We start from the raw sequence: 10,621 nt of genomic DNA, 5'->3' as shown, positions 1-10,621 counted from the left end.
CAGTGAAATGCCATGTCTAACCAAGTCCTAAATGCATCTAAAGGTTGTCCTATTCACTGTGTTACTCTCCTCCCCTCCAAACTCCCGTCCACAACACAGTCAGTAGTTAATAATATAGAGCTTGTCATTTGTGGCTCATCTCTGCCCTCCACTGTGACTTTAGGCATGACATTTAATTTTCTAGGTCTTTGTTTCTTCAATGGTAAAATGGAGACAATGAGCTTCCCTATTTGCAAAATTGGTGACACTATTCATTAAGATAACATGTGTGTGTTGGGGGGGTACAGCACTAGGCACACAGCAAGTACTCAATAAATGATAAAGGAATGTTTAAAACTGGGATTTAGGTAAGAATATCTATGTCCATAGTAACTCACCTTCTTGGCTGGTCTCCTGAACCCCATGGGCTGTGGCAGGGCTATGCCTGGTCTAAATAGGAAAGCCTTCATGTGTGTAGATGAGGGAAGGCATGACATGCACATTGTCGGAGAGGTCTGAGTGCAGCAAGGGCTGGAAGAAACTGACAGCTATTCTCCAGGTGTTTTTACTGGCCCAACTGGGGCCAGCACATCTGGAGCCACACAGCAGAGGGCAGCAGAGTTTGGTGTGATTGCAGATCTCTAGCTTGGAGTAGAACATGGGGTGAGAAACCTAAAGGAAGAATTTGTGGAGTCTTAATTCCAAATTGGAGTTTGGCTAGAGCTCTCCAGGGATAGCAGTGTGTTTGGTTTCAGACCCCAGGACAAAGGACTAAGGTGCATATTTTATATACCAAAGCAGACCTAGCCTCCAGGTTCTCCCAGCATCCCTCAGACATTTTTGTCTCCACAAACTCACTCTTCTTCTTTGTTGCCCCCACCCCCCCGCGCATGCACTCTTTCTTTCTCTTCCCCTTCTTCTTCTCTCTTTCCGCATGACACATTCCCTGTCCTTGGTTCTTGGGGCCAGTGAACTCACCCAAGAACAGCTTCCCAATAAACCTGCCTTTAATATAATCTGATCTGGCTTGAATTGGCTCACTTCACCATTCGACCAGTAACTTATCACAGTGCTTTTGGGCTCATTGTTCCTTTAGGATCTGGAGGATAATGAATACATAAGCAGGATATCTTAAAAATAGAAGAAGGGCCTAGGATTTAACAGTGGAAGCTGAGTGAATTGGGATGTTTATTAACTATAGTCATGGCTCTCACTCCTGTGTCTATTTGTGTTTTCATTTTCTAGAAGTCTGAATGGACCTTCTAAGGGTAGAGTTACCGAAGAGGAGTCTTGAATGGCAGCGGACATACTTTTTGTGAGGTAGATGATGACCACATAGCAGAGGTGAGACCTCTATAAGGTATGGGTTACAGAAGACTCTGGAGAAAACCAGAGCTGAAAGAGTGGGTGTGGCTCACCCAAGGGCATATATTTAGGATTAAGTGTAAACACTTACAAACAGAGAAACAGACATCATTAAAGATATACCTTCACACGTGAGGCACAATAAGATGCCATACACATTATACAGATAAAGAAATGAAAGCCCAGGGGTTGGGGATTTAGCTCAGTGGTAGAGCGCTTGCCTAGCAAGCGCAAGGCCCTGGGTTCGGTCCCCAGCTCCGAAAAAAAGAAAAGAAAAAAAAAAGAAGAAGAAATGAAAGCCCAAATGCTAAGACATTTGCCCAGGCCACACAGTTAGCTGGTGTTGTATTCAGGATATCAACAGCCTGCCTCTGGGCCTAAACTCTTAACCACCCCATTCTGTTTCTTGTCTAGACCAAGTTTTCTAGTCACAATTCCTCTCCATCAGAGAAAATTGTATGCTATTCTCTAGCTGAGTAAATAGGTGAAAAAAAAAGGCTTGGGCATAGTGGCACACAACTTTAGTTCCAGGAATCAGGTAAAGTCTGTGAGTTCAAGGCCAGTTTGATCTACATAGAGAGTTCAACATAGTGAGATCATGTCTTAAAAATGATTTTACAAATCAAATATTTACTGATAATAAATCATAAAAGAGATGTAGGTTAAGACAGTTCTTTGGTGTACTTACAGTTTTACCATTTGTTTAAGATGACAGTGGGCCAGTGAGATGACTCCATGGCTAAAGGCACTTGCTACACAAGCTTGATGATCTGAGTTCAAGGCCTAGAACCCATGTGGTTGAAGTACAAGTTGTCCTCTGGTGTCCACGTGCATGCTGTGGGACTCACTCTCACACACGTAAATCAATATGTGTTTAAAGAATTGAATTAAAAACAAAACCAAGCTGAAGTTTAAGCCAAGGGTTAGGATTCTAGATTCTCAATGTTTTCCCCATTGTTTTGAATGGGAATTCAATTTTAGGGAGTCAAATCCTGCAAGCGAAGTGGATTTTCAGTTAGTCCTTGTGTGAGGTAAATGCTGTAATTTTTCTTCTCCCATCTATAACTTATCTGCTGTGTGACATTCCTTCATTTGTAAACTGTCCAGTAGATGTACGACTGGTATGCTTCCTACAGAGAATTCCTGCTACATGTGTTTTGTTTTAGGTGGTTTCTTTCCCAGTCCGTCCAGCCGCTTCAGGGCTGCCTTCTATAACCGCATTGTCAGTTTATGTCCAAGGACAGTGAGAGAAAGTTAACGTAATCTGAGTCATTGTATAATCCTCTATCCAATTGTTTTGTACCATACTGTTGCCTTCTGTTGGTTAAACAGTTGTTCTGATTCAGCGTCAGTCTTCACAGGAGGCGTTCACCCACTCATTCAGTCAGTCATTACTGAGTGCCTGCTATGTGCCAAGCATGATGCTACATTGTGGGGATACAGAAATGAACCGGGCATGAATGGTCTATGTCCTGGGGAAACTGCCACTTAAATTACTAAGCCTCAGGTAAAGCTTGGCATCTCCCATCTTTTCCATCTCCATTGCCTTAGCTTCTTTCGGTCATTTGCCTCTGCCTTGGCTAGCTGAAGCTAGTCTGCCAGCTTCCTTCTCCCATCCCCCACCCGCACACCAGCCTGCACTTCAACGACAGCAGACAGACTGCCTTTGAAAACATCCTCTTCAACATGTCACATCCTTCCCCTGCTCAACCTGCTCAGAATCCTTCAACGACACCCCACTTCCTGTCAACCATTTGACATACCTTCCACATGCCTTCACCACCTGGCCAAATTCAAGCAGCTGTCCGAGCTGATGCTGCCCTCCCTGCTGTACACCTATTTCCTATGCATCCCTCTGCTCCAGCACAGGAGGTCTACTCACTGTCCTCATGGGCTGCCAGAACATTCCTCTTTTTTTTTTTTTTTGGGGGGGTTCTTTTTTTTCGGAGCTGGGGACCGAACCCAGGGCCTTGTGCTTCCTAGGTAAGCGCTCTACCACTGAGCTAAATCCCCAGCCAGAACATTCCTCTTATCTCTCCATCTCTATCTGTTTGTCTGTATGTCCAGCTATCTGTCTGTGTGAGTATGTATGTATAATCTATCTATCACGTATCTATGTATCTGTGTCTATGCATCTATGCATCTATGTATTTATCTATCATCTATTTATGTATGTATGTATGTATCTATGTGTCTATCTATGTATCTATATGTCTATGTATCTGTCTATGTATGTATGTATCTATGTGTCTATCTATGTATCTATATGTCTATGTATCTGTCTGTCTATGTATGTATGTATGTATGTATCTATCTATCTATCTATCTATGTGTTTATCTATGTATCTATTGTCTATGTATCTATGTATCTATTGTCTATGTATCTATCTATGTATCTATGTATCTACCTATGTATGTATCTATGTATGTATGTATGTATGTATGTATGTATGTATGTATCTATCTATCTATCTATCTATCTATCTATCTATCTTCTACCTAACAGGGTTTTGCTACATAACTTGGGGTGGCCTCAAGCTTGCAGTTTTCTCCCACTCTGGGATCTGGGATGACGCCTATACTGCCATGTAGCTTTTTCTCACCTTTCATTTCAGTCCCTCAAATATTCCCTGGCTGTGAGAAGCTCCAGATTGGGTTGTATCTCTTATAGGACTTCCCTCTCTTTTGCTCTCCCTTCTTTAGTGACCTTTGGCCCAAGCTCTAGCTGCTGTCAGGGTCAGATGAGATGCTTTCCAGGGTAAATGCTTTCTATTGCCCATCCATCCTTATGGATGCCATTTTCAGAGACATGTATTCCCGACTAGAGAGTATGGCTCAGTGTGTTACAAGACATCATGTCACCAAATTGACATAATACTCTCTGAGGTATATATGTCTGTATTAGACCTACCATTCTAAGGAGGCAGGTTTGGAAAAGCTGGATATTTGGAGTAAGGTTGCATTTCCAGAGAGACCTACATAGGGAGCAAGTGTCTTAAGAGGGGCCATTATCCCAGAAGAAGACCATTACCCCAGCTTTACCTCTTTCTAGCAACCTAAGATACAACTCTACATGCTTGTTAAGCTCTTTAACAGCTGTTTTTTTCCTTTCTTTCTTTCTTTCTTTTTTTTTTTTTTTTTTTTTTTTTTTTTTTTTTTTTTGGAGCTGAGGACCGAACCCAGGGCCTTGTGCTTGCAAGGCAAGCGCTCTATCACTCAGCTAAATCCCCAACCCCCAACAGCTGTTTTTTAAAAATGTATTGTTATTTATCTTGGTTCTAAATCTCTGTTTCTACTTTGTCATTGTTATAAACAACCTCAAAAATTTTAGGGAGACAGGATAAAGGTGATTAAACCTAGGCAAATAAAATATACTTCTCCTGTCTCCATTCCCAGTCCTCGGCAGGGAGGTGGATGCCCAGGCTGGGTGAGCCTTATCAACTTAATGCTGCATAAGGCCTTGAGGAAAAGGTAATACAAACCAGAAGGCAAAGGTCAGTTCCTTCTGTTAAATAAAAGGGTGCAGTCTTATGTCAGGTCCTCTATCAAAATGCCAAAGCCTGGCATGGAGTCTACTTCCTTCCATGGCTTTAATTTGTATTTTGGGGAGCCATCAGGTGGTAAGGGATGATTCATGCTTTACTTATGTTTCTTGTTTATTTCCTTTCCTCGACCTTCAGATTTTTTTTCAGCTTACTGTTTGTTCCGGGTTTTGACAAAGCACCAAGGTACATGACTTGTGTTAGTCGCGTTTTTCCTCCTGTATCTCCTCAGCGGAAAAAAAAAATGGAAAGGAAGTGACAGTATCCCCAAACCATCTTTTATTCCATTACTGACTGGATCACACCTGTTACTTCGAAGGCCACCTTCCAATCACAGCCTTTTACAGTAAAACTTCATTACAAGAAACTCCCTGAGTACCACCTGCAGATGACTTGGGCTCCACTCGACCCTACTTTGTCTCCTATCAGTGAAGAAATGGATTGTATAAGTAAGCTGTGAACCTCGGGCCTCCAAACTTCTAGGAAACAAAGGTCATTGATTGGGCATGACCATTTTCATCCAAGTGATTGATGCTGGAGATTCTTCTCATTTCATTAAGGCAATCTCCTAAGACTTGAAGAGGCACAGTTCGTCAGCCTTTGTACTGTTACTGTGCATTATTTGAAGCAGTAAAGCTTTATTTCCTTTTTTTATTACACTCATTTATTTATGGGTAATGATAGGCGTGCGCCACTGCCCACATACTGAGCTCAGGGTCAATTTACAGAAGGCAGCTCTCTTTTTTCGTCTCGTAGGTCCTGGGCATTGAACTTGGGTCATCCGGTTTCGCAATAAGTACCTTTGCCTGCTGAGACATCATGCTGGCCCCTAGCTTCATTTCTTTACAACCCATAATACAGATGGTTCACTAATGTGAAAGGCTACCTCCAATTAGTTTGAGTAAATGAAGCTGGGCTGCATTCAGTAGCAATTTATTGATTTCTTTCATCAGACAAATCACTCATTGTAGGCGAAAATTCTTCTGAATTGCCCCTGTACTCCAGAAAGAGCCCATTAATGGGCTGTCCTCAGAGACACAGATGCGGTGTGTACTCGCCTGTTTGAGTTGGAACTTTAGCAGTGGGCATCCCTTCTCACTGATACAGACACATTTTTGTGGCTAAAACTAAGGGCTAAAGCTCAGAGTCAATATATGGCTAGGATTGGGGATTAGTTGTGTGTGGTGCCTACAACACTGCTTTGCCTCTTGGTTTGGAGCCCCTTTTTTGGTGATGCTGTGCTGAGCCTCTGGATGAAAAGGGCAGCCAGTTACCAGGGTCCAATCTGTGAGCAAGGTTAGGGAACATTCTGGAGTAATACTGCTACACTATTTACAATTGCCAAGATATGGACCAATGTCTTCAACAGATGAATGGGTGAAGACAGTACAATATCGAAACTTTTTTTATTCAGCCATAAGGGACAAATAAATCATGTCATTTATAGAAAAAAGAATGGAACTGGAGATCATCATGCTACGTTAAATAGCCTAGAATGTGAAAGGCAAATATCACATGTTTTCTCTCATATGTGGAATGGACATTGTGTGTGTGTGTGTGTGTGTGTGTGTGTGTGTGTGTGTGTGTACATATGTGTACATATATAAATTGGGATTTGGGAAGAGGTGGAAGACCAGTTTAAGGGGTATGAGAGGGTGAATGGGAGGTAGGAGAATAGAGAGATAGCTCAGTGGTTAGAGCACTTGCTGCACAATCATGAGGACCTGAGTTTGGATCCTGGTATCCGTGCAACAAGTCATGTGTCCTGCAAACTCCTATAGTTACAGCTTTGAGTGATTCACCTTCTCTTCTTGCATCCATGCACACATAGGACACATGTGTTGGAACATCCATGTACAGACACACACACACACACACACACACACACACACACACGCACATGCACACACATAAAATAAGTAAATATTTTCATTTGATTTTTTTAGAGATTCTCTCATTTTTTTCTTCCATCTTTATTAAATTGGGTATTTCTTATTTACATTTCGAGTGTTATTCCCTTTCCCGATTTCCAGGCAAACATCCCCCTAATCCCTCCCCCTCCCCTTCATTATGGGTGTTCTCCTCCCCATCCTCCCCCCATTACCGCCCTCCCCCCATAGTCTAGTTCACTGGGGGTTCAGTCTTAGCAGGACCAAGGGCTTCCCCTTCCACTGGTGCTCTTACTAGGATATTCATTGCTACCTATGGGGTCAGAGTCCAGGGTCAGTCCATGTATAGTCTTTAGGTAGTGGCTTAGTCCCTGGAAGCTCTGGTTGCTTGGCATTGTTGTACTTTTGGGGTCTCGAGCACCTTCAAGCTCTTCCAGTTCTTTCTCTGATTCCTTCAACGGGAGTCCTGTTCTCAGTTCAGTGGTTTGCTGCTGGCATTCGCCTCTGTATTTGCTGTATTCTGGCTGTGTCTCTCAGGAGAGATCTACATCCGGCTCCTGTCGGCCTGCACTTCTTTGCTTCATCCATCTTGTCTAATTGGGTGGCTGTATATGAGATTCTCTTTTTATATTTAATGTGTTTGTTATTTATTTATTCTATGTGTGTGGGTGTTTCACCCTCACATATGTCTATACTCCATATGTGTGGTCGATACCTGCACAGGTCAGAAGAGGATGTTAGGCTCTCGCAAACTGGAGTTTCAGATGGTTGTGAGCCACCGTATGGTTGCTTCAAGCTAAACCTGGGTCCTGTGGAAGAGCAGCAAGTTCTCTTAACTGCTGAGCCATCTCTCTGGCAATTCAAGGACTCCTTTAAAAGAGTCTGTGAATGGGGCCGGAAAGACGGCTCAGTGGTTAAGAGTGCATATTGCTTTTGGAGAGGACCAGAGCTGGGTTCTCAGCACCCATGTTAAGCAGCTCACAACTGCTTGTAACTTCAGTTTCAGGGAAATCCAACCTTTCTGGCCTCCAAGGGCACTTCCGCTCATATGTAAGTACTTAGAATCACATACATACACATATGAAAATTAAATAAATAAAAAACCTAAAAGAGTCTATTAGGACTATAGCAATGGCCCAGAGGTTAAAAGCACTGAGTGCTCTTCCAGAGGACCCAGATTCAATCCCCAGCACTGACAAGGTGGTTTACAACCAGCTATGTAACTCCAGTCCCAGGGATCTGGTGCCCTCTTCTGGCCTCTAAAAGTACTGCATATACAGACATACATGCAGATGAAATCCATACACATAACATTAAAATAAAGAGTCTACTATTATCATCCTCGCTGTAAAAAACACTATAATGTTTTAAAAGAGCCGGGTGGTGGTGGTGCATACCTTTAATTCCAGCACTCAGGAGGCAGAAGTAGACAAGTCTTTATGAGTTCAAGTCCTGCTCTGTCTAGAGCTAGTTTCAGTACAGTTAGGGCTGCACAGAGAAACCCTGCTTAAAAGAAAACAAAAAAATTTTTAGAGTGACAATGGTGTATATAGCATCAAAATATAGAATATACTTGTGTGAAAAATGTCATGAGAAAACCCACTGTTTTATACAATGAATATATGGTAATAACATTAAAATGTTTTCAATAAGAAAGAGGAGAAGGAGATAGACCAAAACCTTGTTGGCTTCATGGTAGGGCTCAGTTAGAAGCTTGGATGAGATCCTGTGGCTGAAGAACTGAGCAAAAGGGCCTTTGTTTTCTAATCTTGCTGCCTGCTTACAGGTAGCTCTACAGTTTACCTGAGTTTAAAACCCAAGATAGCTATAGCAACTCGGGGGGACAGGAAGAGGAAAAAGCTCATTTTTGCAGCAGTTGGCAAAGCCAAAAATGATCAGACTCCAAATAAATCTTTGAACTGCGAGCCTTTCTTTGCTATGGATTTTGATCTCAGGGAGTCTAGCCATAGGGTGCTCCTGGGGTTTGGTTCAAGACAAGTTGTCTATTTCTATCTTCCACGTCGTCTGAGGAGAAAGGTAATGAATGGGCTGGGCCCCCTTGGGCCAGGCATGAGCTATGAAATGACAATAGAATTACTGCTTCAAATGCCAGGGAAATGGATTTCTCTGATCTCTTGGGAGGAATTGCAATTACCAAGTTTTGAAAAGCCTAGGGAACATGCAACTGAGGGCTGCTTTTCATTTGGGACAGGAAGGGACAGCCACGGAGGGTGAGACTGATAAGTGAAAGGGCGTGAAGCACCATTTCCCCCTGCAGGATGCTGGGCTGGGCTGGGCTGGGCTGGAGAAGATGCAGCAAGAGGTGGTGCTGGTGATGGGGAAATCCACCCTACTTGATCTAAATCCTCCCCGAGACTCTATGAGCTCATTACCGTTATCGTCTTTGCTTTGAACATCACGAACGTGAGCAGAGAGAAATGCAGAGGGTTGCTGAGCTGGGGCTTCCATTTCGTTGCCTTGAAGAGTTTACTCTTATTGTAAAGACCAAGTTTGTCTGGAGTAGTAGAAAGTCAAGGAGAAGAGGTGGGGGAGTTTTGGTAACAGGATACGTTAAGTCTCCTCAAGTGGTCTCCATGCCAAAAGCTTGTATAGAATACTGGTTAAGAGTATATACTGCCTCTTGCTCTTGATCTTGCTCTCTCTTGCTCTCTTGCCCCCTTGTCCCTTCTCTCCCCATTCCCCTTCGCCCTTTTCTCCACATGCTCATGGCTGTTCTCTACTCCTCCCCTCCCCTCCCCTCCTGTCCCCTCCCCTCCCTTCCCCTCCTCTCTCTCTTTCTCTCTGCCCTACTACCCTTTTAACTCCCCCTTCCCATGCCCTGAATAAACTCTGTTCTATACTAAAAAAAAATAGAGTATATACTGGGACTCCCACAGTCTAAGCCAGGTGGGCTACTTCCTGTCTTTTATTTTAGGCAAGTTACTTATCTCATCACACCTCAGTCCCTTTATCTGTGAAATGGGTTGTAGAGGTAATAGTCATACCTACTTCAGGGGTTACTGTGGGATTAAGTCAATGCAAGACTGGATTTAGGCAATGTCTAACACCTAGGGAAGGCTCCCTACTGTCTGACATCCAAAGCAGAGCACAACAGCTGGGTCTGTGCAGTTTGGGGTGCTTTGAGCTTATTCTCCTTTCCTACCTACTTTAGCATAAATGTATACTTACTTTCTGTAGGACTGAGGATCAAATCCAGGGCTTCATGCACACTGAGTAAGCATTCTGCCAACTGAGCTACATCCCCAGTGCTTGGAGAACACGTTTTGTTCTGCTACGAATTATACTTTTGATGGAAGCAAACTTTGGTTCAGTGGACAGAAAGCAACCAGAGAAAGGGTTATGGCCTCAGACACCTTTAGGCCTAGTTCTAGGGTCTCAATCCAAGGCCTTCAAGATGGCATAGGCTGTGTACGTGCCTGGCAGATAGTGTCATATTTGTTGATATTCCCCCACCCTGAGAAACCAAGGAGATGAACAAGCATGAAGGAAGGCTGTGGCAATCCTCTCCACCCTCTCCCCTTCCCGGCTCACCGGCTGGAAGATGCTCCTGTCCAAATGGGAAATAGAAGCCAAAATAGCACAATAAAGGAAAGGAAGTGCTTGGGGAGCAGATGGGCTCCCACTTGCAGTCCTGAGGAATGTGCTGACTGTTCAGGAACAGGGCTTTGGCAGTCACTTAACACAATCACGAAGCAAAGGGAAGTGATCACGTCTGTCACCAGGGTCAGTGCCAATTTGTTTAAGAAAGTGGTGAGGCTGAGAGGGAGGATATGGAGAATGAGAGGCTCTGGCTCTGGAGCCAGCTTGCAAGGACTCCTGGGCAGC

Source organism: Rattus norvegicus, chromosome X (assembly GCF_036323735.1).
Source record: "Rattus norvegicus strain BN/NHsdMcwi chromosome X, GRCr8, whole genome shotgun sequence".
NCBI lineage: Eukaryota > Metazoa > Chordata > Mammalia > Rodentia > Muridae > Rattus > Rattus norvegicus.
The sequence above is the reverse complement of the archived record's forward strand: the minus strand, read 5'-3'. Positions refer to the sequence as shown.